The sequence below is a fragment of the Fopius arisanus genome, unplaced genomic scaffold, assembly GCF_000806365.1.
Source record: "Fopius arisanus strain USDA-PBARC FA_bdor unplaced genomic scaffold, ASM80636v1 scaffold00119, whole genome shotgun sequence".
Taxonomy (NCBI): domain Eukaryota; kingdom Metazoa; phylum Arthropoda; class Insecta; order Hymenoptera; family Braconidae; genus Fopius; species Fopius arisanus.
In genome coordinates, this window is record NW_011887858.1 from 277037 (window position 1) to 303956 (window position 26920).

Here is a 26920-nt window from a genome sequence, read left to right on the forward strand (position 1 = left end):
AGTGGTTTGGTATTCGTGTCTACCTATTAAAGACCTTAACTACTTGAAGAAACAGTAACTGAGTCGCTCTCCCGGTCGCTTCCCGAAACTAGATCATTTTCCCATCCCCCAGTCCCTGGAAAATCATTCATCGATAACGATTTCACCCGAGGATTCCCGAGTTACCGACTCGTCAACCGAAACGACCAATAAAACCTTTAATCACCACTAAACCATAATTTACCCGTGTCACTGAGATTAATGTAAATACCAGTGACAGTTGAGAAATAGGTGGGAAGCGTTTGGGTCGGATATTCGAAAAATTTTATAGACTCCGAATTCACAAGCGAGAGGCTTCAAATGAAGTCCGAAAAAAAAAACAACCGAAATAAAATAAAATAACAGGTTTTCTTTTTCGGTGTGACTTGTGCTACACTCGTGGAATAGCAACACGACTGGCGGTTACGTCGGTTTACGGCTGTTTTAACGAGCGCCGCTGCACGCGACTCAGCACTAAACCAGCCCTACAAAACTCGGCCACTAGTTTAACGTTTTACGGCCAAATTTATTATCTGTTACCTCCTTATATGACGGGACGATAACAATAATTGTCAGTTTAAATTTCGCCGTAAATCTGGGCCGGAGGAATTTTCATGGTTTTGCGGATAGCTCGCGGTAAAAACTGACTAGCCAACTGGTGTCAACACTGAGTGACCTTGAGATCTGAAGGCCCAGCAGATGGTACCGAAGTGCATTATCCTCGGTGGAAAGTACTCCGTCGATATTATCGTGTGTTAATAACAGATGTCCAGTGTTTTTCGAATTTTTCAGGGGAATCCCGGGGTTTTACGGCTGCTCTGGCACTTTGTCGTGGGATTTTGAGAGACCACAATAACCGCAAGGACATTGAAATTCTGTATCTCATCATAAATTCATCATCTCTGCGAGATTGAGGATCAGCGCCATCCACCGTTATCACCCCTAATCGAGCAATTTCCTTCGGCTTACCATTCGAGTCTGACGGAAATGGTGATGCTCTTGGGTACCGGGTGATGGCGCCAGCGAGATTTTCGGCTCGTCAACGTAATTGGCGGGAATCGCGATGTATGTCGCTACCAGTGAAATCGCAACAGGGCAAAGTCGAATCCACATTAATGCTCCCCTAAAAAAAAAAAAATTAATTAAAAAAAAAATTGCAAAACCGAATAGAATTAAAAAGAAATAAAAATCATCGCATGTACAAGATTCATGAGGCACAATGCAATGAGTAGAATTAATAATAAAAATTAATCAAGACAAATGGTAATGAGCAATTGCAGAGTTGAGTGTCGGAGATGGTGTCTGCTGTCTCTTAAATCATAGAAAGAATGATAGAGAAGAGTGAGTCCTCTCCAATGTCATCAGTAACATTTACGATGCCATGAAGGATGGAGGAGCGAGTACTTTGAGGTTGCCTCATCGTCGCTTTAAATCCCGTTACCCGATCGTAAAAGACGTTTGACGACCCACGAAGAAAGAGAGCAAAAAAAAAAAGGTGAGCAAAGGGGAGGGATAGGTGGTGGAAAACGGGTATATACTGGGGCAAGAGTGTTCCGCCATAAAGACAGGGAGTTGGGGGGATCAGGGGGTTTCCCCATTGGAGACCCCTTAGCAAAACGTTCATGACATTTACGTACCCACTTGCCAATGATCGTTCCCATAATCTCTAATGGACCGACAACGCGAAAAAGATAGAATATAACAATTAGGAGATGATATTGTAACAATAGTCATATTCCTACGAGGATAACGAGATGAGGAAATCTCTTTATCATTCATTGGTGGTGACTTGAGTGTTCACCATCTTCATTAAAGTACTCGTACATCCAGTATCAATGGTCTGAATCTCTATAACAGTGAGATATTGCTCGATCCACTCGAGTTTACGTACCACAAGACCATTCACATCATCTCCATTCCCCTTTTCCGGAATTATTATCCCTGTTGAAGACGTGTTCCCCACGCATTTGAATATCCCGAGGGTGCCGAGGACATCGGGATGCGCCCTTCATGAATTGGAAATACGCAGTTGCGATGGCAAAACAACTCATAAAATGCATAAACCCGGGGCATTCGGAATGCCATTGTCGATCACATTTTCCCAAGAGATATAAATATCTCGGGTGATCGGGAACACCACGAGAATCCCCTCGTATTCGTTCTGAATAAACTCGTGCATTAGCGAATCATCATCCCGGGGAACACCTGGTTCCTCATCTGCGGGATCCACCAATTACATCGAGAGGATTATAAATAACTTCGGAGAAGATGTCACGACTGCTTTTATGTGACCCTCTTCACTCTGTCGTTTACGGTATAAACAGCCATTGAATGCTCCACTTCTGGTGGTCCAAATTGAAAAGAAGAAAGAGAAGAAGAAAAAAAAAAGGTCTTTCTCCAAATCAAAACGGTTTGAAACATTTCATAACCACGTGTTTCCGTAATAGTCTCCCAGACGCACCCTCACATGCCCTTCATGCATCTCCCTAGGTTATACCCCACGTTATTAAGGTCAGCCACCTGCCGCTCGATGGAGCTCACTTCAGGGATGAACACCATTATATCCCAGAGGTACCTTCCACGTACGTGAGCATCAGGGGTATAAGGGGAGGTACGCGATGTACCTCCAACAAAGAAAAATAAGGAATGCGAAACGACGACTGGGGAACGGCAGTCGTCGGAAAAGATCGCTATGAAAAGAATGAAAAAAAAAAGAAAATGTAAGAAAAGGGAATCGAGTTGGTAGAGTGGAAAGAGTGAAAAGAGTGGATGAAGGGAAAAGAAAACTCCAAGGAGTGAAAAAGGTGGAAGAGGAAGGGCGGGGGGCAGGGGGGGAAGTAGGGGGCCCAGCGGGGTATAAAGCCCCCGGTAAGAATAAAGGGAAAAGCGAGAAAAATGTGTCTAACGTGCGCTGGGGCAATTCTTCAGGCCAAGTTGCCGCCTTAACGCTCGTTGGAGAAAGGCGATTGGTTCTCGAGAAGAGCTCGCGGGAAAGATGGCCGCCATTTCCCTCCAACCACCCAAGGGGGATGCCCCCCTGTCCCCTCTCCTCCCCTTTACCACGGTGTTTCACCTATTCTGGTGTTTTTCCATCTCAGTCACTCCCGTTGGCCCCCCCCCCTGAGCATTAGCCCGCGGGGGTGTCGGCGAAAGGAGTAGCCCATCCCAAGGAAAAGGGGTACGAGACGCTCGGGGGAATCCCCGGGACTCTTATTCTTATTAACTGTTTAATCTTTTCACGGGATATACGAGCGCATTACCGGAGCTTGTTTATTTCGAGGGTTTCTATCTCGTTTCATCCCTATCTTGTTTTCTCCCTTCCTCCCCCCCGGGCCGTCAAGGAGTCACTGAGCCCACGGTACCCCCAGGAGTCTCGTGTCTCTCCGTTGTAATATACCGAAGACACAGATGAGACGAGATTACTTCCCCTCAAATCAAATCCCTTTCCGTCACTCGTTAATGCAACCCTTTGCACCCCCAACAATTGATTGGAATATTAAATTTTCATTTATACATCTCTTTCCGGTGTGGGTGTTATTTTTCTCACTGCCGGAGTCTTGCATTTTTATTAATTTCACACCATTCGGGTAATTAAGGGCGAGAATGGCGCTGTGTAATCGAAAGGGGTTGCAAGGAGGTGAGTTAATTTTCAGGGAGTGAAGGAAAGTGAGAGGAGTTACAGCACTCAATTATTTGATAATGTTACCGGGACTCCTCGGAGGGAATCTCGTTAAAACTTTGGAGTGATCTTAGTCTACTGTAATCTTCGCCGATGTTTATATCGTCGTCGTAAATCTGTAGTCGCTACTTAGAGAATACGTATCTATTTGCACAGACGAGGAATCCTTAATCGTCGTGAATATTTTGGTTGAAAAATATTTGGGGCGAATTGATGACATCAATGGCATCAATGGCATGGCTGTCATTGCTGTAGCGATACAACAGTTGTTAATTAATTCGTGGTACCTTTTCAATCCCCTGGAAGTCTTCAATCACGTCGACCGGAGTAAGATATTCTAGGTGGTGAGTCAGGGAGTCGTTAAGATCGTTGTCTAACCAGTGAAGCAACTTCTCTTTGTGCTGAACCAGGTGAAAACTGGAATTTTAGGTGTTGCTTGGAGCTGCCATTCTACTGCCATTCTGCTGCCATTATTCTGTCATTCCCAGCAACTGCAGAATGACATGAAATTAGAAATGCTCATCACCCATCATCAACGCTTTATTCCAACCATTTTGTTTTGTCCTGCGGCTCCCTGAAATTTATCACCCAATCAGTCGAGGGTCCTGGGGCAAATGTTTCCGTGAAAATAAGTGAAAGGTAGCGGGTTTGGCGAGAGATTCCCTCAGGTACAGAATGGGAGGAGTAGTGCTGTTTCGAATTGAGATGCTTGGATAAAAAAATCCTTTCAACTTGATGATGAACGACTCCAGTCGAGAGGTGGAGCCAATCCTCTCAGGGACAACGATCACAAGTTGACGTACGAGCACGAGGACCACCCCTGGAGATAGAGTCGAAAGGTTCCAGCCGGTTTTCCAAAACAAAAAAAAATATATATATTATATTTATCACTTTGCCTACCTGCCGCAATTCCTTTCTCTAGTGTCGCCGTTTCTTATCTCTCCCTTTTTCTCCTCTTTTGTACGCTCTTCTGTACTCCCGTGGGTCCTGGAGACACGAGGATAACTTGATATTTTTTTTTTTACCTCCTAATTTTAACCAACCACTGCCCCACCACAGGAGAATTTATCTGTCGGGGACGTACAGTCATGGCATGATTAAATGGTTGGCAAGACTCATGGACGTATGAATACACGATTCGAACTGAGAAGACTCCAACGTGGGAATTTCCGGGTATTTATGACAAGGGTCGTGCACATAGACATCTTAATTATTGCTTCTACCTGTGGCTGTTTCGTTTTTTCGGCACGTGAAGGTATTTTTTTTCCAGCGGTATAAAGACATCTTTATTTTCTACTGCATTAATTCCACCGCTAGATGTTTCGGGGTATGAGTCATTGTTCACTCGTAGCCAGTGATAATTTTTACAGCGAGATCGTTAAATTTATAAACAATTGGGGTGGCGCCTGAAAACCACAAAATGGCACTTTCCCATCGCAGGGAATGGTAAAATTTTTTTTTTATTCAGAAGTTTTTCCCTCGTTCGATTCACCCTCGGAGTGTATAACGGCGAGGGGTGGCAACAGCCGTAACTCAAATTCGTCTCAATTTTCCTCGGGAAATTTCGTGAAAGGACTTACCATCGGCCATCGGTGGTTTATCAACGGGCCATTCCATTATGTCCATTGGTTTTCGGACCTCCTCCAGTGGATTAATGTTTGAGGACAAGGGGAATGGCGATGAGATCCGTTCAGTCGGAAATTCAGTCTCTCGATAAATTAACACGTGCGATTTCCCCCGAATAAACGAGAAAAATCCGTGATTTTTGCGGCTGCAGGAGTGAATGAAAAGTTTGAGCTTTTTTTTTTAAAAGAAGACATGGGGAATAAATGAAGATCACGTCTGGAATTTACAGTGGCTAGGTGAAAGAAGAAAGTAGGTAAAATGAAAAATGTTTGGCTATTACGCCAAGAGCCGTTATGCGCTCGAGCCACGGTATAACCGGGGGCATAATGAATTAAGGAAAATCAGAAATTGCTTCGAATGACGTCGTAAAAATAAAGTTGGTTGAAAAAGAGGGTCGGTGGGTAGTGCCAGAGAAGAAAGAAGAAAAGAGAAAGATTATAATATAAGGTACTGAGTATAGGTGCTCTCTCTTTGCTCCCTGAGTGGGAATGTGTAGCTCGGAAATTGCCGAGAGAATGCGTATTAAAATCGCTGGATTTAGTGGGGAGATAAGCCGAGGGTCTTGCAATAGAGAAGGAGAGAGTCGGGGGATAAGATTTTCAAGCGTCTGGAGATCGAGGAAAAACTTGGGTGATGTTCATCCTCTCGCTCGGCTTTTTCCATGCCCGTTATCCAAACCCAACTTCAACCCCCCCACATCCCCAATTTTAGCCACCTTCGAACCATCATTTAAGTCGCCATCCGCAATCTCCTTTTTCTACTACCAACGCCATTTTCTTCGCGCCTCCGGCTAAACACTTATCTCGGCATTCTTCCAGGGGATTTTCCAGTCCCGCGAGTTGATGAGACTTTTCAAATTTTTCATTTTCTTACGGAGGTACCCTTACAGGGATTTTTTATTCGAGATATTTCGAGAGTTTTCAGATCGATTTCATTTCTCATTTTTATGTTACTATTTTTAAAAACTCATAAACTCATAAACTCATAATTTATAAATCCAAATAAAATACCTATCATTTCATAATTTCTTCTTACGTATTTTTTTATTCAAGTTGTTGACTGAAGAACATGAATAATTGTAAATAAAAAAATGTTAATCCATTGATGATGGTCTCGGTGTCTCCACCCCACAATTGAATATTCCACGGGCCACAGTGGGCTCGTCTCCAGTCGTTGGCTGCACTTTTACGTCGTCGTAAAACCGTCGTAACAATTAATAAGTATCTCGTAAAAGCGATTACTGTTGACACCTCTTTGAATGACAGGGGCGTACGAGTGGATTTGAGTGTTGAGTATTCAGTGGTGTTCCCTCACACCAAAGAGATGTGAAAATACGAGTCAAGTCGTAAGATCCCAAGCGATTGATCATAAATCAAGTTTACTAGCAGTTACTTTTAATCGGGTAGTTATAGTACGGTACGATCATGTCTCGAGATGTTTCATTTCTTCTCGATCCTCTCTTCCTCAGCTACCGCTGATGGTTAAATCCATAAACTGTAACACAACAACAACCAATCGACATTATTATACATTATTAAATTATACAAAAAAATAAAATTTATAAAATAGGATAGCTCGGGAAAGTACTTCAGTCTCCACTCGGCTTAATTGTCTCACCCTTGAAATAGATTCAACCGAAGGAGGCAGTTACCCAGTGCCGAAACAAATACAATTTCTGTTGGCCATTGCACGAGTGAGAAAGACGCAAGAGTCTATCTAATATTGTGCTGTACGTGGAAGTATATGCGAGGATGTAGCTGTAACGACACCAAGTGCGAGGGGTATGTTTCGCCGCAGAGTCGCGGTCGGGTCTGCGTCGTTGACTTAATTAAGTTACACACCGTCCGCGTCGTTCGGTACGTATTAATGTCACTGGGGGTGAGTATTAATTGGGGACCAATGCCACCCAGAGGAGCCTGCTGAATTCACACCAACGGCCACCATCTCCACAGATAAATTCAATATTTCCACCTAAAATAAATAAATAAACCATGACAATTGGACAAATCGATCTCGAATTATTGGAGTTCAATTAATGGAGCTGCGGCTGTGGCTGGTGGAAATTCTTGAAGACGAATGGGGTGCGTATGGGGTTGTATGTTGTCTCGGATATATGGAGGCAGGGGTTGACTCGTCCAGAAGGGACTCCTGGGGGATATCCGTGGGTGGCGCTAAGCCAGCTTCTTCCTCAGGGGCTAAGGGTTGTCGTCGTCGAGGGGAGTAGGACAGCATGGCGCAGAGCAATAGCTTTTACGACTTGGCCATAGTATCGAACGATCTATCCAACCATTAAGATAGTCTCCAAACGATTCGGTAACCTTTGGGTTCCTCAGAGCGATACGATATCGAAGTATATGCCGAGGGGGTCCGGTGACCGCGCGTTTTCGTGAACATTTCTTTTTTTTTCTTCTTTTTTCTTTTCTCACCCTCGTTTTGACCCCAGTCTATTTCTTCATGCATACCGAGCGAATACGCTCCCTGCCCCATCAAAAGCCCAGGTCTTATCTGCACACCTTATCATACGGAAGCCCTTCGATGAATTTTTTTTTTTCTCGGAGGGGCGTGCGGATCCTCCTGGGGATGAGCCCCTCGAGGGTGTCAGATTATGAGGGTTTTTTAATAGGCCAGGACCTGGGGTCGACTGGCCTCGGTAAATATCGGGGGTGGAGCGAGGATGTCGACGATTTTCTTCGACAAACATCATCTTCATGTAATCGCTTTATTCCGGGATGGGGTCAGCCTAATCAGGTCTTCATCGTGAGATATCATTGTCGAGGTTATTTCAGGAAATATTACCGTCGTCATGGACATTTATATTCCTATCACATCAATTTTATATTCCATTTTTTTTTTTAAATAATTCGTGTTAAACGATTTTTTTATTCAACTCAAAGGATTTGAATTTAGTAATTAAGTTTGTCAATAAAAATCCTGGGGGAATCGACTGTAATTATTCTCGAATTACTTCGACGAATATCTATTCTGTCCCGACGGTTCTCGAAGTCGATGCAAAAATTGCCGGTCTGAAGCATGAATATTTCCCGAGCACTCGAGGTTACTCCAAAAAAAAAATGGCATTCCCGGTTGCAATTCCGTGAAACTTTTCCAAAAAACGTAACAACCGAATGGCATAATGGCCGTATTTCCCCCATGATTATTACGTCCAATCCAAGTGAGTGCTAATAACGTAATGGCGGACCGCGAGGGCTGGACGCCGGAAGTTGGTCGAGGTCGATAACATTCTCGTTATAAAAAAAAATTGCGTGAGCCATTTATCCGATTGACTCTTTAATCTCAATGATTGCAATGTCATTTATGGGTAGAAGTATTACAGTTCTTATGGAAACGCAGTTGAAATATAAAATGCAATGAGAGGATCTGGGTAGAAGGGATATTGCAGTGGTAAGTCTGACGAGAAGGGGATGATTTTGCGAGTGTGCGGAGGCGCCAGAAGTCGCTAGGGGGTTGGTATGCATATATATCCGGTGGAAAGTTGGTAGAAAGACGATGGGGTTGGAGGTGGTGCGGCCCCTGGCGGAAAAGCCGCGTATTTTCCCGGTGTGGGTGGAAGGGAATGGAAGGGGATGGAATGGAATGGAATGGAGTCGAGAGTGCCGTAGGGTGAGTACAGCAATGAGAAGGGGTGGAACGGGGACCGGAGATTGATAACGCAATTCCAAGACTGCCATTACCCCCGACTACGTTCTGGCGTCTCGCTCCGGTACTCCTATCTCTCCCTCTTCTTTTGCTCTTTTTCCATTCTTGCATTTTTCTTTCACTCCTTTTTTATTATTTTCACTCCCTTGTTCCTCGGGGCGAGGAGGTAGGAGCCGAGTTTCAGAAATGTTGAGTCTATAAATGCCAGACTGGTTGCCCGGTATAGAGGGAAAAATAGTATTTGTGGGGATGACGTAGTGGGAAGTATGCGGGTAATAGAAGAAATGAAGTTAGTACTGGGGGGTGGTAATTAAGAGGCTGTTCGCTTTTATGGCATTCACCAATTTCCAATTTCCGTGGATGTTTTTTTTTCGCAATTTTGGGTGAGACACTTGATTTGTCACTTGGACTTTGGAAAGAAGATTCTCGGAATATCGAAATTGGTGTTGGAGATGTACTCTGGGGCTTGTCGAAAAAACCCAGGGGATAGAATGATAAAAAGGGGTCTGACGATGGGTTGCATCAGTGATAGTCACTGGTGTTGGTCTTGTTGGTATTAGTGGGGATGGTTTTTTCGGGGCGACGGTGGTGGAGAGGAGGTTCGCGAAAAATACGATTATAACGATAATTGTATGTGCGGAGTGCAGGGTATATATCTTGTTTATTCGTTGCCAGGGCCACTAGCTATGTACATCTAGACGACGGAGAGGGTGGGCTATATACATCCAATGCGCCATAGTAAAAATGGCGGGTACGGGGGATGAAAAAAAAAAAAAGTAGAGAGAGAGAGAGGATGAGAGAGGGGGTGGGAGTTTTTGCGGAAACCGTTGACTCCCCGGGAACGCAAATTTTCTCGTGGGTACACTCAAACCCCTCCTTTTCTCCACCTCTCTCCCTCACCACTCTCTTTTTCTCTTGTCTCCAGTGAAAATAGCTGCGTATAGCTCTCCAGCTTTGTGTATTCTTCTGAGCCCCCGTTCTTTCCGTTTATTGCAAGTGCAATTGATGGCATGGCATTTCCCCGCTGTTCGCTTCGTTTGCTGAAATGTCGAGTGTATTTTACCCATTCACCCTTCGTAGAATGTTGATGCCATATAAAAACTTGAATGCTGATACTTTCAGAGTCGCTAAAGACTATTTACGGTATTTTTTGAAAACACTTTGTCGACTATTGAATGAACGTGAATTGCTTTTCGAAATTACCGTGTTTAAACAAAAAATAATTGTTATAATTAAGTGATAATTGTTCATTAAGACTTCATCTTGGCTGCGCTGGCCGAATAGTGACCCGATTTAACTTTACGATAATGAGATGTTAATACCACAACTCAATTCAATGGAGGCCATTATTTCTCGTGATAAAAAAGACGGATAGCGGCAGTTATGAGGCATCGACAAGATTCTCTATTGAGTGCCTATAGACTCGATAATTCCATCGGTCGGAGGATATCATGCAGTATCGACAGATTCCATCGAATATTGGAAAGGCATGGGAGGGGTAGAAAAGACTCTAAAAGATAATCCGGGAATAGCTCGTAGAGAGCATTCCGCAAAGTCATCTCTAGATTCGTCGGAGATTCTGGCTCTTCCACCTATACGACGTCGTTCCAAGGACTGTCTACGCGAGTCGTATTCGGGGTGGAAACCGAGGACAATGACGCTCTTTATTGTCCCTCATGAATAGCGAATGCCTTCGTGTGGCGCGAACTTTTCTTATATACCAAAGATTTGTTGTTGCTGTGAATGCCCAAGTGTACGAATGTTTTAAAACAAGTATGAGATTTTCAGGGGTACATAGAGCGGGTGGAAAAAAATAGGGGGTGAGATAGTGGTGAGAGTCCGTCGGGAAATGGCGGTGGCGCATCGGCCAGATAGGAAAGTGTTAATCCCGGGTAGGCAACTTTGCCGCCTCTCTGGAGAACTTTACCCGCTTATGCCAGAGAGAGGATTTTCAACCAATAAATTTGGAGCTTTGTATAAGCTTTCCACGCTCGAGTTTAAATCCCAGGACTGGGTTTACGCCTCGCTATTTTTGCATGTGTATGTGGTCTGTGTGGATGCACATTTTGGCAGTAGTTATAGTCGCTGAAAATCCCATGGCCCTTGAAAATTGTGGCCGGCTTTGATCGTCGACTTAGTAGATTGTTTATTGATTTTGGACTTTCAGCGTTGTGGAGTTTTCAGTCGGTGAATTATTAGTACTGAATCGTGAATACACGTTAAATATCAACGCAAAATACTATTCCATCCTGTCCTATCTGTAATCCTCTGGCCCCTCCCTCTCCCTCCGCCCCCTCCACCATCCGGAATACGCCATTTGCCGCCAATAACCGTTAACATGCCATGCGAATCGTTCGGAATCGGGATAGCCCAATATTCGGCTCATTTAACGTTAATCAATGTTTCTGGTTTTCCAATTTATTTCATTACCCGCTTCTTTTTTTTTTTTTCGGCACTTGATTTATAACTTTAACGAGCTCCATGAGGTCTGATAATTCCCCCGTTTGTAATCGATGGAGTATCGAATTAATTAGGGGAACTAATGCGAAATAGAATCTCGAAAATGCAAAATTACGGATGAGAGTTAATAGAATGAATGCAAATGTCTTGGCGATGGAAAAAAAAAATCGTTTATCCAGGCAAACAAGAGGATCTTGATAGTCATATTACCCCGGTCATCAGCGAGAATGCAATTTCAGAGTCCAGCAATTTTGACATTCTCAGCAGCAGCCGTCAGCATTGCCAATGAAGAATCCCCTCCAATCAGATTGGAAGAGCCGATATTTGGGTCAAATCCAAGAGTCATCACCGAAGATAGCGAATCCTTACTCCGTGTCGTTGTCAATGGGTCATTAATCCTTGACCGATCGTGCTGATAACTCCCCAAGAAGCACCTCGATGTTAACGATCCCGATTGGTTCTCTTAATGAGGCAATTTTATCGCTCCCACTCCAGCCTGAAAACAAAGTTCATTACAATTAATCAAACAGTCGTGCTAATGGGTAATGGCAAGAGAGCGGTGTCTTTCATGTGAAGAAATAATCGAGACACGGAGAGAAACTCGTTTTCGCCAGTGAGTCTGATGGGAGTCTAGTAATGACTCGGTCTCCAGCGACTTGAGATAGGCTTGGATGAAATTGATGTCAGGCATTGTCAACGACTTTGAGGATGAAGCCATTGGTGAGTATCTCATCGATGAATGGAAAGCAGTGCGAAGAGCAAAATGGTGGACAACGTGTGGTTGGTGTACGAGATTATCCGGCAATGGGGAGGAGATCTTGGTACAGCAGTAAACGGGGTAACAAATGGCTGGCATGATGACCAAAGGTAGAGTAGGGGGATTACGTGAATAAACCCCTAGGTCTCTGAAGCGGGCAAAAGGCTGAAGCGATACACGATGTTGGGTTGGAGTGAGGGGATGTGGGTGATACGGTCCGATAAACACTGCATTACTCTTCTCTAACCAGGGTTGCCATGGCATCTAGAGTACTCTAGTCCTGGTCCTGACGATGGACCAGCTTCTGGCTTAAACCTCCTCAACAATCACGAGTCATTACCGAGGTTTTCACCTAGATTAATCCGACGTGCGTGTTATATTTATTTTCCTTCGAGTAGAATTCAGACCGCTGGGGATTACACCCTGAAGAACTCCACCCCGCAGATTATTTTCCAACAGATCAACCGGTGATGGTTGCAAAGGGGTGCTTAGCCATTCGTGGGTACATGATATGGTACATTGTATATTTTCGCAATACAACGCAATTCTCGCCTGCCCTCCAGGCAGGTACATATATACGTATCCCTCATAAGGGAGATATCGCTTTGAAATCAAATGACCCATTTGGTTTTAGTACGGCCATTCGGTGGACGTCTATGTGCCCAGGGGTGGTTCCAGGATACACTGGAGTTGTCTATGGCAGGAGGAGCATAGCCTATCCGACAACGAGACTCGGTAACAATAATCTGAATGATAAATCAACTGCTGAATAAAACAGAGCACAATCGTTTTGAATAAGTCGGAACTACTCCTGAGAGATGTTTGGAGATTATTATTCTCATTGGAGTCGATCTTCGAAGTGATGATCACCAGTCGCTTCATCGACTCCATAAATAAGAGGATTATACCGAGGTATAATGTATATCGTTGAGACTCTGAGGTTGCTATTCCTCATACGACAGCATCTGGAGCGATTTTCAGGGACACCAGGCGAGAATCCTAGGGTAGATTAGCCGAGGTGAAACACGTGTTCGGGGTGCGTCGTGCTTGAGGGGTTGAAAACAGCTTAAGAACAGTATATCGAGTGTTTCGGGGGTTGAAAAGAAGAAGGTAAGACGTGTCGTTAAGCACAACTGGTGCTTGATGGACGGAGCAAGAGCTCACGCAGAAGATGTGGAGTGGTGGTGGGGAGAGGAGGGATGGTATGCTCATCTGAACTCGCGGAAGCACCTTACCAACATTAAATCATCCAGCTCACCCCAGCGGAGGATATTAAGATGCATTACGATCGCGGCTTGCCATTCGTTCCTGCATATGGCTGTACTCACTGGCAACCGACCAAATTGGAAAGCGCGCAGTTGCGAAGTTTCCCACACCCTCTTTCGAATTGAACTAACCCACGAGACTCTGGCTCGTTTCGTAGTTTCAACTCAGCTCACGCCATAGGGATGAACATTTCAGATTATACGATTCGTTCAAGAGGATCCAATGATCGTATTCACTGGGAAAAGCCACATCAGTTATGGAGGTCTCGATGGGTTGATTTAGAGACTCATGGAGTCAATGGATGATCTGATGGTGCTGGTGCTGTTTGACGTGTATCGAGTGGATGATTCTTCATGTCTCTGTGAGTGAATTTTGGTGAAATCAATTGGGATATGCAAAATGAGGATTCTGGGGAATCATCAAACTTTACAGCAAGTCCAGTTCCGAGGGAAATCTAATTTGAAAAATTTCCACACGAATTGACAGAATTTCATTTCCCCTCCAGCGCAAATATAATCAATTCGACTACTTCTGAAATCAACTTTCCTGCAAGAAATACCCAGAGAATAATTCGACGGGTTGGGCAAAAGCCATAGTACTGAGAAGGGTTGGGAGAAAAGAATGTCCTTTGTTCACATCTCTCCCAACTGGCACCGTCCCAAATTGAAAAACACATTCGCGATGTTTTCTTTGGGAGAGAGCACAAGGAGAAAAGAAAATAAGAGAGAAAATACGTCCAGGAGGAAAATGGACGAGAGATATAATAGATCGGAGGGAGAATGGAGGGTTGAATGTTGGAGGCTGAGGGGTAAGAATAGCAAGCTCAGTGAACAGCAGGAGAGACGGGTGGACGGGTGGGTGTGGATTTATAATGAAAATCGGAGAGTTGGACTGGAATTTGTGAGGGTTGGTAGCGACCCTCCTATCAGAACGAAGAACCAACCAGGCTTGACTGCAAGACTAGGGAGAAATAGATCTCGCTTTGGATTCTTCTGATTTACAAAAGAATCCATCGCTGTCTGATCAATACTTCCACGGTTACGAAGTAGTTGAGTTGAATCGACTTCAGAATAATCCACACGCAAGCTTCTGACCCAGAAGACCAGAAGCTACTCCAAAGACTCCAGACAATTTCAGTTAATAGGAGTGATCATTAGAACCACTCATTAAACTTTGAACACGAACTCAAATGGACTTTTCCCCATTACAATTCATCACACTCACCGTTCTCCCATAGATTGCCCTTTCCCTGGGCGTTGACAAATACTCAACCGTGAAAAATATAAAACGTTTTCTCTCATAGTCACGATGTCGTTGATGAGACTGGAGTATAGCCGTGACCGTTGGTGTGCTTCACGCTATAAAGGTACTCCAGCAGTCCCTCAGTGGCTCGTTAAGGCATTTGCATTTCATTTCAACCCCCCTCGACTCTCTCCCTTTTTCCCCCGTATAAATATTAATGCAACATCCTCCTCTCGGGGCTTTTTGTTCCTCTCTCCTGTCCCGAAGTGCCAGGATATGCCCCACCTCTTCATCCTCTCCTCCAACACTCCAAGCACTTTGAATGCTGATACGCTTTGGAGTTCCATGGAGCGCGAGAAGAGCGGTAGCTGGAAAATATTCAGTCTCTTTGTCTACGTTGTACAATGCTCTTTCATAATGAAAATTAAATTTATGAATATTCCTTTTTGCCCTCAGAAGTTATCTCGTTCTCTTTTTATCCGCCATTTTTTTTTTTATTCATCATATTTCAAGAAAAAATGGTATGTTACTCGAATAGAAATTCTTGGAGTTCTTCCATCCGTATCCAAAGGGGTAAGGCACGTATCATTGTAATATCACGACGCTCTTTCTCGTATATTTTTATAGTGAAGCGTGCCTGGAATTTTCTCAAGACTTCTCGCACCAATTCACCCCCTGTCCACCCCTTTGTTTTTAATTATAAACAGATACCACTGTAAATCAGAGAATAGGGGGGAGGATGAAGAGGATGAAGAGGATGAAGAGGAAGAGGGCTTTGGGATTTTTAGGAAGATCTCGTCGTACGTGCAGACGCGAAAGGAAAAAACCGAGAGACAGGGTATGCAGAAAGTGGTGAGGTAAGATGGGGCATTGCTGGCCCGACATTGCTGGTATGATTGCCTCAATGTCCCATAGAAACAATCCCCGTTTCTACGTGCCTGACATACATCCTGTCTCGTCCTCTTCCTTTCCCCTCATTTCCTCTTCCTCTTCTTCTCCCCGGACTCGGGAAAAACTCACTTTTCAATTCCACGGGGAAGAGGTAAAGTTCTCCAATTTCTCCAGACCGCTGCTGCCACTGGATAATCTATATTCATTTCTCGATTGGTGACTGGAATTAAATAATATTCTTCATTCAGAACCCGTTGAATCGAGTCCGTGAAACAAATCAGTGGTGAGGGGTCGGGGTGAAAGTCAATTCGACTCAATCGGAAATGAGAAAACTTTTCGGTTGTCTGGAGAAAAGCAAATGGCGAAGAATTACAGGAGGCGTGGCTGTAATTTTGCGTCCACTGGTGTAGACCATTTTTATTTTCCTTTTTGCACATTAGATACGGTTAACGTCGTACCCGATAGGAGTCTTAAATTAGCATTAGGAAGATCCGTAGTTACGGCACCTCGTGAATGCTCACCTACTACAACCACGGTTATTGCCTGTCGCGCGTATGTCACGTCGACGGGTTTTCCTTGGGGTCGCACGGGCACTTTTCCCCTCGTAATGAAGATCCAGTCGCGTATTTATACGACAGGCTAAGCCTTTGGACGCCTGTAACCTTGATATATCGGCAATATCCCCCATGGTGCCGTGGAGAGACCCTAGACCAAATCTCGATGTTGAATACAAAAATGTTATTTATCGATTCTCAGACGTGAACGAAAAATTATTTCCCTATAAATTTCCCATTACAATCCCCATGTAAATTTGATATACACTTTTTTGTTCATTTTTTTTAATGCACGGGTAAAAAAAATTTTAATCGAAATATTTTTTTGAAATTTTCAAAAAATTTCTGGAAAATTTTTCAGAAATTTTTTAAAATAATTTTCTAGAAATTTTTGCGAATATAATTTCTCAAAAAAGATGCCATCTAAATAATTTTTGAAAAATTTTTCAAAACCTTTCCCAAAAATAAAATTGTTTTGTTTCATTTTCATAAAAAAAAAATCGGAAAAGTTTTCCAAAAATTTTTTGAACATTTCGAAAAAATATTCCGATTACAATTTTTTTTTTTAACCGAGTGTGCCAACTGCACTTTTCGTATTTAAAAAATAAAACGCAGGATTTCTGTATGACTTTTTTTTGCACTCGAGCTATTTTTCTCGGCTTTATCCGCCCTTTCATTCCCCGGAATTTTTCCTGCCGATCGTTGGCGCTCAATTCACGGATATCATATCGAAAAGTCGAGTGGAATGGAGGGTTTGAAAAAAAAAAGACTTAGAAATGGCTTTGGAGAGCGCATCCCCCTCGTATTTCACCCTCGGCTTAATCTCGCAACTCTCATTAATGCCGTTGGAGAGCGACCAAACAACGGCCAGAGTCCGTTGTACTCGTGGTGATTCTGCTGACGTATCCCGATCGTTTGGATTTCCACCCCTTTCGCCCGAGGCCTTTGTCCATCCCTCTCCACCCCATACAATCCAAGAGGAAGTGATTCCCCAGTCTTTAATTTCACTCCAAAAATGCCGTCATAATCTTGAAAAAAAAATTGAGTCTGGGAATCGGGGGATGTGCGGTGGATTCTAATCTCGCAGAATGTCTCACCCTCGAAACCGCTTTTCCATCTCTTCCCCCAGGAGGTGGAAGCATCTTCCGCTAATGAAACGCCGGTGAGATACAGCCACCGCGTGCCACGGACTGCCTCCTGCCCCAGCCCCTCATCCTCGGAGACGAGAACCTCTTCTCATGGCATATCACGTGTACGTGAAACAAAAAATTCACCCCCTGAGGAAGTTACTGCGGGTCATATTGAATTTTATAAATTATGGCTCGAAATTCATTTCATTTAGAAGTTGAAGAAATCAGGGGATCGGGCCACCCTGGGGTGCGTCAGATTTCAGGCCGTGTCTCAGCGAAATAAATCAAGAATTCAATTTGAATTACATCAATTTTTTTTTTCTACGTGATTCAAGGTCGTGAGTCAAGATCTATTACTCCAGTGAATTTTAAATTTTGAAATTTTCCGAATTTAGTCTTCACCTCGGATTATCTCTGGCGGTCTTCTTGCATTTTCTTTTTTCACCCACGCCTCACCGAACACAGAATCCCGAGAGATACTCCACGTGTGTGGGAGATTAGTTACGCCGAGTCGTTTCGATCGTGTCGTTAAAGTTGCCCGTGATAACTCAACGGGTTCCTGGGGACACACATGCGACAACGGTGAAAATGCGATTGACGTAGATCAGCCGACTCCCCACCACCTCTCGGGGATTCTGGCGAAGATATTCACCCTGAAGAAGTGCTCCACGCCGGTGGCCGCTCGTTCATACCGATAAGGGCGCATCAATTCTGCTAATGCACGTGACAAATAATCATTTCATTAATTTTTTTCATTTGAAATCAATATTTACCACTGAAAATTTCGACAAATCCATTTTTTCAATCCCTCATTTTTAATTCACCACTTTTTATGGCAATTTTTTTTTTTTGGGGGGGGTGTGAACAATTGTAATTTACCTCAACCATTATGGAGAACGATTGGTATTGGTTTTGAGGCTGAATCCAAATTCCCGACGGCTCTCGGGGTTGGCAAAGCCAAACAAACCTTATTTATGTCTCAATTAAAACCCGGGGAATGGGATGCACCCTCGATGGAGCAGCTCCAGACAATAAAGCAGTCGAGAGAGGGTTGGCCGGTGGGAATGGAAAACGAAGACACACAATGGAGAGTTACAGGAGGTGTGGGCGATCCAGGGAAGATGGACGGAGGGAATGGACAACAATAGTAGTTCCGATGGAAAACCGGAGGGTGGAGGTAGTCGGAGAGCAAATACGATAAGGGGATCAAGACAGAATGTCGACCATTGAGCTGCTCGACCTCTGAGCTGGACGCGGGGGGATTCGGGGGGGAGACCCATGGGGGTTGCTTACCCCCTTCCTCATTTTGTGTATCCAAAAGTACGGGTGTTGGGGTTGTATTCTACCCTGTGAGTGTCCGGGAGATAACGAGCCAACTCGCGAAATGGCTATATGTCATCCGGCTTAATTATCTCAACGCATTGTACAACCCTTTCTCTATCGAGCATCCCCTCAGAGTTGATTTGAAGGTGTGAAGGGGTTTTCAGCGAGAAATTTATACCATCGACGTATCCCCTGATTACTTTTTCAGTTTAAAAAATATTCTTCATACATGTGATTGAAAATTAATTGAATTTCAGGAATGTTTATAAATTCTGGAATTATTTATTTATCGGAGGCTAAAAATTGATGAAAAAACAGAATCAAAAAGTGAAAATGAAAATGAAAATTTTGAGAATATTTTTAAATCGATTTTTTTTTTTCGAGTGCTCCCAAAAATTCATTTTAATTCGGAATTTTTAATTTTTAAAATATATATATTTAATTTTTAAAATTCTGTTATGAAAATGATTTTCTACTTCCCCCTCGTATATTTATTCCCCCAAGAAATGTTGATACGCGAAAAGCATGAGCCCTCTTTCCTCCTCATCAACTATTGTGCGAGGAAAAACCAAATCCCATCCCCTTTCCCCTATTTTTCTCTATTTTCCTCATCGGCCGGACGTATACGGTAGCGCCAGCCCCCGTTCCTTTTTATCTCCGCAGAGTTCCCACCCCATCAGCCTCCCCCTGAACCACCCCTTGCACCCCACCCAACCCCTTTCCACCCCATCCACCCCATTTTCCAACTCATCCCCCTAGGTCGAGCCGGGCAGTCATGGCGGCAGTTACGGAATCAATAAAAGTGGTGCTCATGCGCCTCAACAGCTTCTACTACCCTCCATGCCCTCTTCCTCATTTCTCTCCCACTTTTGTCGCAATCCTCTCTCTCCTCCGTTCCTCCTCCATTGCTCTCACACTTGCCGTTTTCACCCCTCACACCCCCTGGAATAGCACAAACCCCTCGTTCTCCTCATGGCTCTGTATCTCGATGAAACTACCCCTAAAACTATACCCAAGCCGTTCTATGTACCGAGTGTTCCGCAAACACGTCACTACTTCTATGATGTTATAGCATCATTAGACCATCGTTTTTCCACCACTTCAGGGTTATTTCGAGGGTTGACTATGAATTATTAAGTCGATGGGTTGATGATTGCTCCACACTAATGGATTCATATCAACTCGCCAATTATATTCATCATTGTGTCCACCAATTATTTCTCATCTCCAATTTCATATTCGAATTGTCTTTAAAAATTTAATTCCTGGTTGTTAATTGATAATTAATTCAAAAAGTAATTACTTTACATCGAATTCATTGAGAAAGTGTTCACCTATAATTTCATCTTCGATTTTTTACCTCGCGTTAATGGATTTCGATACATCGAAATTCTCGAGATTAACACGTTTGAATCCCATTCCCATTCCGTATGATAATATCGCGATAATTCTCCGGGATTGATCAGGTTTATTTTTAATGGAAAGTTTGATCCCCGGGAGTATAAAAAATCTCGAAACATTTATAATATAATGATCTTCCGGTGATTAAGCCGCGAACGTCTCTATTCGCTTCGCCGTGAAATGAATAAATATTTTCAGTGGAGAATGTGCAGTTGTGATCCAGTGGAGCCGATCGGATGATTTATCAGTTGCTCCATTAATCAGGGAATGTCAGGATTGATAGCACCACTGCGACTGATCGACGTGTACCATTGCTAATTTCCCGTGGATATCTGATTAATTAAGCGGCGTAACCACCAGTGCAGGGGGATGATTAATCATGTTGGTGGGGCGGTGGTGGGTCGGTGGTGGGGTAAACAAGCGGGTTTCAGGGTTGGGCATGGGTTTTCCACGGAAGAAGGGCGGGCAGAGGTTACAACAAGGTAATGTCGGGATAATGTTCATCGTAAACTGCGGTGGCATCTCGCACACGGCGAGAGCGCGGACATGCGGATACCCAGGGCCATTCATTATGCATCGGCATCGAGTTCTTTTTCCAGTTACTGAGTTGTGAGGGGCCATTATCATTTTAAAATTCACCACACACCCCTCTTTCCAGGAACATTTTTAATTTTACCCTCCGCCGGTGATTTCACCCCGTCGAATTACGTTTATCCGTTTTTTCGCGGATTCCACATTAAAAAATTGATTTTTAAAAATAAATTATTGGGGAATCGCGCGGCTCATTAACGAGTCAATTGAAAATTTAGTTGTATTTGTTGTTTAATTATGAGAATCATTATCATTGGTAGATAAAAATATTGAAAGAATGATTTTTTAAAAAATAAATTGTGATATAATTTTTTTTTTCGGTGGAGATGGAATAAGGAAAGGTATCGGATACCCCGGAAGAAGTAGTTGAAGTGAGATTCACGTAAAAAGAGAGGGCTTACACCTATTTGAGGAGCGGTGGGGTATAAGGACGTCAGCCCTTAGCACAAAATGGGTCGTACTCTCGAGTGAAATAGGCCATTGCCGTGGCAACCAATGGGCAATGCAGCCCGTTTGGTCTGTCGTTGAGGAAAAGGGAGAGAAAATGAGAGGGAAAAATCGGGAAAAGCATGAGGAGGGGTTGTATTGACTGTTCTTGCTGTTGCGGCCTCTGCTACTGGCTTTTTACGCAATTGTTTTGCAGGTGCCTCTTCATGTACGTATATGTTAACTATGGTATGTACTGGCCACCAAAACCCAGTTCAATTGCTCTTTTTTTTTTTTGCAATTGCTGCATGATTTACACTCGTGAGGGTGCGTAATTGAGGAATCATTTGCACGCACCCCGCGTGAATTTTCTTCTAAATTTCAAATTCTTTTTTTTAATTAAAAAAAAATTATACGAAAATTCAAGATTTTTGGGGGGGATAAAGGGGGATTTATAATTTTTCAATTGAAGTAGAAAATAGAAAAATACCGGCAATTTACGGGATTTTAGGAAATTTTGTTTTTCAGTGTTGATTCTTCAAGTAATTCCACGAAATTGCGCCTGCTGCATGCATTTTTACTCGTTTACTCAGCCTGTAATTTCGGAAGTAATTTCGAGGTAAAAATGCTTGGGAAGCTCGAGGGAGAGGACTGAGTTTTAATAAGGCCTGGATCAACACGCCGTCGGCAAACGCCTCTATTCCGTGGCCCTCGATAAAACGTTTCTCCGTGATAAATACTGAAATCTCAGGGCTCCGGTTCGATACGTGACGCCATAAATAATTTACAAAAAACCCTCGGATTTTCCCCATGATTTTCCACTGCAATTTTTCCTTGGTGAGCCCTAAGCGCATCATTTCCCTGCGCGATAGAATGTCGCGGGATATTTGAATATTAAATTTGTTTAATAAATTTAAAATGATAAGTCCAGAATATCTGTCTGTCCTTCGGGGTAGATGAGAGATAAAAAAGTTGACTCTATCCTTGGTGAAATTAGGGTCCTGTCCAAACAATCGTTTGACTTTTTTTCCGTCAAGGTTCTGCCATTGAAAAGAAGATAAGCCATCATTTTCCAGAGCCGAAAAAAGGCCCTCGACTTTATGATACTTTTTTACCTGAGTACAATAAAGAATCGGGTACTTGCGCCTTGACCTTGCGGATTCCGGTGTTTTTTTTTTTTTACGATTTCGGTTCACTCGGAATGTCACTCCAGCACCCGTTCGAATCGCATAAAAAAAAATGGGAGAAAGCCGAGAAGGAAAAGTCGGAGGGATAATAAAAGCGCGAGGATGACAATGCGAGAATGCACTGGGGTTTTTGTATATTTTTTTTTTTCCTCATCTTTGTGACGGGTTTTGACCCTTTGCCATTTCCTCGTCTCGACCTTGCGGCTTTTTTTTTTTCACCCTCGGCAAGGGTAATTTATGACTTGCGGATGGCATTTCCCCGTGAATTTTCCTCGAATGAAATTCAGTTTGAAAAAAATTCCAGTGAGAAAAGGGTCGTGCGATAATTTTATGAGTGTTGACCTGTTTATGACACTCGAGGGCACAGGTATGGACTCCAGATGGCGAAGAGAAAACTAGAGGGAATTATTCCCCAGTGGAAAATGGGAATGGAGAATTCTGGAAATAATAATTTCATTGAAGAAGAAAATGGAATTCCATTAGGATAATGCAGTATTAAAATTGTGTACCGAGGGAGTAAATTATTGTTTTGAAACTTTGGAAATTCAATTAGTTAGTTAATTTTTTTTTAATGCGACAGGGGACTAATGAAAATTGATAAAATTGAGCAGGAGTTCTCACAATTCTCCGTGTCAACTGCTCAATGCTTTTTTTAATTAATTCCCCTTGATTAATTTAATTATCCGAGCAGGTGTCATCGCCACTTTCGAATGCATGGAATACTTAAAGACTAACGATTTTTTACACTTCAAAGAAGAATCTCAAAAGCCGTGAAGATTGAAGTGGAGATTGAAGTGGAGTAATTGCAAAGTAATTGTAATTTCCCTGCAGATTTTTATTAAATAAATTAATTGCCCTGACGAGAATTCGTGGAAACCCCCAGTTACGTCACAATTCACCTCACAAAATCAATGAAAGTCGATGTTAATTTTCAATTCCATCGATTTAATTTTCCGAAATTAACGGACCACTTCAGGTAATCGCATAATCCCGAGTGAAAAACCCGGTGAATTGAATGATTTCTGAAATAACCGCAACATTTTCCACGAGACGAAAGTGCGGCTTCAGGGCGGAGAATCTGGTTATCCCCGATGCTCGTTGTTAAGACATAATCGGATATTAAAACTCTAATAATGCTACTGGTTGGTGAGCAATTAATTCATAATTGGCTCATTCCATCCCCCCCCAACACCCTCCCCTCCCCCCTCGCCAATCTTAATTCAATCTATCGCCATTCCATGGCGCCCCGTAACGAGTCCCCCCAAGTCTTGGAGATCGACTCTCCATTTTTTTTTTATTTGTCATATATTTTTATTTTCTTTTCTCCCGAGTCACAGCTATCGCTCGTGTGCCCTGCAAATTCAATCGTGTCCCGAGTTCTGAGTCGTCGACCCTTCCCTCTTTTTTTTTAAACAAAATAAATTTCCGCTCAGATATTGCACTGATAAAGTACGTGCCGAGAATTAAATTTTCGTTACACTGCGTTAATTAGTTTCACCACGTCAATTAAATCAGAGTTTCGTGATTTTAATTAAAATATGATTTTTTATCGTGGTACATTCCACGGGTAAATGTTTTCGTTAGGTGTCATAAATCTCTGATTGAATGGTGCGGGGGTTGATTGTTAAAGTATCAGCTGAAGTATTTTAATAATTAATTGAGGCTCAATCGGTGAAAGAGTTGAAAGACTATTCCGCTAGATGCCGGCACATTTACCTCGTTCCCGTTCTCGATTTTTCGGACAATTTTCTCAGTTTTCCACCCACGAGTTCGGACGATTTTCCATCACTCACGTGACGTTGAAAATTCAATAAAAAATAACGGATAACCACCCCCAAATCCAATTAACCCGATCAGTCTCTCACCCACAACCCGTCATCCAATCCGTTGCAGAAACCGATTCCTCAGCGATTTCACTCGATTTTTCGGTCATTAAGACCAGAAGTCTAGTAAAATCTATTCGTCGATTTGTACCGGGCAGAATGTATCGAGCATTCCGAAATATTTCCTCTTCATTCCCCACACTTCTTACACTCGACTGCCATCTTTGTCCCAGCGACAAACGAGAGCGAACAAGAGTCCAAAGAAAGAAAATAAAAAAAATACTGTGAGGATGAGAAAGAAAGAGGGTTACGAACCGAACAAGCCTCTCCTCCCACGGATTCCCAGGAGTTTTCGGTTCGGGCGAGTCGAGGCAAACCATTTTGCCCATCACTATCCCCGGTTTCCGCGCCATTTCTTCGTAACGCGCCCCATTTACTCCCCCTGACCCCCTCCAACCCCCTCCTTGTATGTTTGTTCTCTATTTGGGTCGTTTAGTTTGCACAAATACCACTTTCCCGGGTCATCCGTAAGTCCACACACCGTCGCATCAGATACGCCCGCAGCAAAACATCCCTCCAACCTTTACTCTCACAGCTATTTCACTCCTTTTTCATTCTCCACCCCCCGATGAAGATTTTGTGAATTTGCGATTTCACTGGTTTACGCTTCAACGGGCCACACCTAGACGGTGTGACACCATTAAGCGAAAGGCGGATCTCAGGAGATGGGATCCTGGTGATTGCCAGAATAGCCATTTGGTTTTAATCAACCGGGCATCATCCACTTGGCACAATGTCCTCTAGTCCTTGGACGATGTCGGAACTGAGATGTGAACATTTATTTCTAACTTTGAGGTTCTAGAGGAATTGGAAAATTCGAAGAGATTTTTATTTTCTTACAAAAGACTAGCAATTTTTCCAGGTGACGCAGAAAAATTTTCTGGAGATGAATGAATAAAAAAATGAGGGTTGTCTCCACTGGATCGAATTCGTCTCGCCCCCTCCTCCACCCCCTGAAATTTTGAGCAAACAATAAAGCCCCTAGATTTTTACCCCGGGATTCATTCAACCACAAATCATTTTCCAGCTCGTCTATCTCTCCGTTCGGTTCCCTGATTCTTGACAATTCATTCCCGTGAAGTGTCACGTGTGTGTCATGAAGTGACAGCGGGGTATCGCCTAGAAATGCGCAAGTGTTGAAGAAAAAAAAAAGAGAAATAGTGAAAGGAAACGAGAGAGACGCACCGAGGGTTGAAACGACGGGCTGACGTGGCACGTCGTCAATGTCGCATGAAAAGAGGACAAACGTCCGGTTTCCGTTCCACTAAAGATGGCTTCTCTCCTTGTCTTCAATTTTTCCCCTTTTCCACCCGCCACCCTCTCATCCCTCTCGTTGCATTCAATTATACTGGAGCAGCCGGAAACCGGAAAAGGATTGTCGGGGGGTGGGCACTCCGGTTTGCCCAGGAAAATGAGCTTTGTCTGACTGCCATTGTCTCCTCTCGTCCTCCATTGCCATCTCACTATTGGTTTATTGAAAGTGATATTGGGATCAAGAGGAATTGAAAGTCGGATTGAAATTTAAAAAAAAAATTGCGCTCTTTCGAGAAATTCTTTCGAGGAAAATTCTTCTGGAATTTCTCATATTTTTTATATTAAAAATTAAATACGCTCATTATTATTTAAGGGACTGTGTATATTGGGAATATTCTCACGAAAAAGCAGATGAACAATTAATTAGTTGTTGTATAAAATAATAAATTGAGTGGTTATTATTGAATTTTTGAATTTTTGATGGAATTATGGAACAGAATGAAAGAATTTCTCGGCCGACGGAACGAGAACTATTCACTCTCACCGAAATCCACAGCCTGTGAATTATTTTGTCGACATTAATATTCCCGTAATTTGCAATAATTATGCAAAAGTTTGTCTCTCGTGCTGACGAGCAATCAAGCCTGATAAAAATCCTGATTGAGTGAAAAAACAGTATTCAACGTGAGAAATATTATTGAAGAGGATTGATCTGAGGAATTACCGCGATAAATAAAAGATCGAAATTATAAAGCCATGAAATAGACTATAAACCGGAGAATCATGTGCCATCGAAGTGTTTCTCGATGTAAAAATCACGAATTTATTCATTATTCAGAGTGTGACACGAGAGATTTTGAATTTCACCTCGAGAAGCTGTAGATAAGTGAGAATGTTGTTTCTGGTCGAAATAAAAAATCGTTTCATTACGCAATACCCGAAACATTTTCCTCCCTCGGATAGTCGATGTATCAGCCATTATGGCCGACATTAATGCCGGGGACAAGAGGGGGTTTGGCCAAGGACAACCTGTATCGGTCCAGAAAGTGGGGCCCAAAAATGTTCTAGTGATTCCCCAGAAATACCGAGGGGGACTGAAAACTGGTTGTACTCCTAGATTCCCCCAAACCACCGAAGATCGTTTGATCTCTTCTACAACCTCGTGACTTGATAAGAAACCGATTATCGCAGACACTTATTTTTACCCCGAAAATTTCTTATTCACTCCACCCGATTTTTATCGACGAGAGTAAATTCAAAAATCGTCCGATCACCTGCACGACGTGATGATGCACCGACTGATTAATTCACGCTGGAGCCAGGGGCAGAGTAACATGAAATCGATCGAATCGATCGGCGATCGACCAATTGCCCAATCATCGCGTAATCGCGCCGACGTGGCACGATTGAAACCGATTTTCAAAATTGAATTTAATCGGAGCCCGCAATTTTCGGAAAATTCCTGACGAGTGATCGATAAATTAATTATGCAAATGACAGTTAAAAAAATTGATGGGTTGGGCTTCCTGTCATCGAGTGACTTGACCCATTCAATTACCGATCGCTAGAGTTTTC

The 26920-nt window shown here is 43.1% G+C and overlaps 1 long non-coding RNA gene across 1 annotated transcript in view; it reads right to left on the reverse strand.

The window, feature by feature from the left end:
• Positions 1–6367: 6367 nt before the first annotated feature.
• The window catches only part of LOC105271698 (uncharacterized), a 35699-nt gene continuing 15146 nt past the window's right edge, over positions 6368–26920 (reverse strand). Inside the window, exons 4-5 of the long non-coding RNA XR_892672.1 lie at positions 11651–11936; positions 6368–6817 (exon numbers count right to left, since the gene is read on the reverse strand). This is a non-coding gene — a long non-coding RNA (uncharacterized lncRNA). The remainder of the gene's footprint in view (positions 6818–11650; positions 11937–26920) is intronic.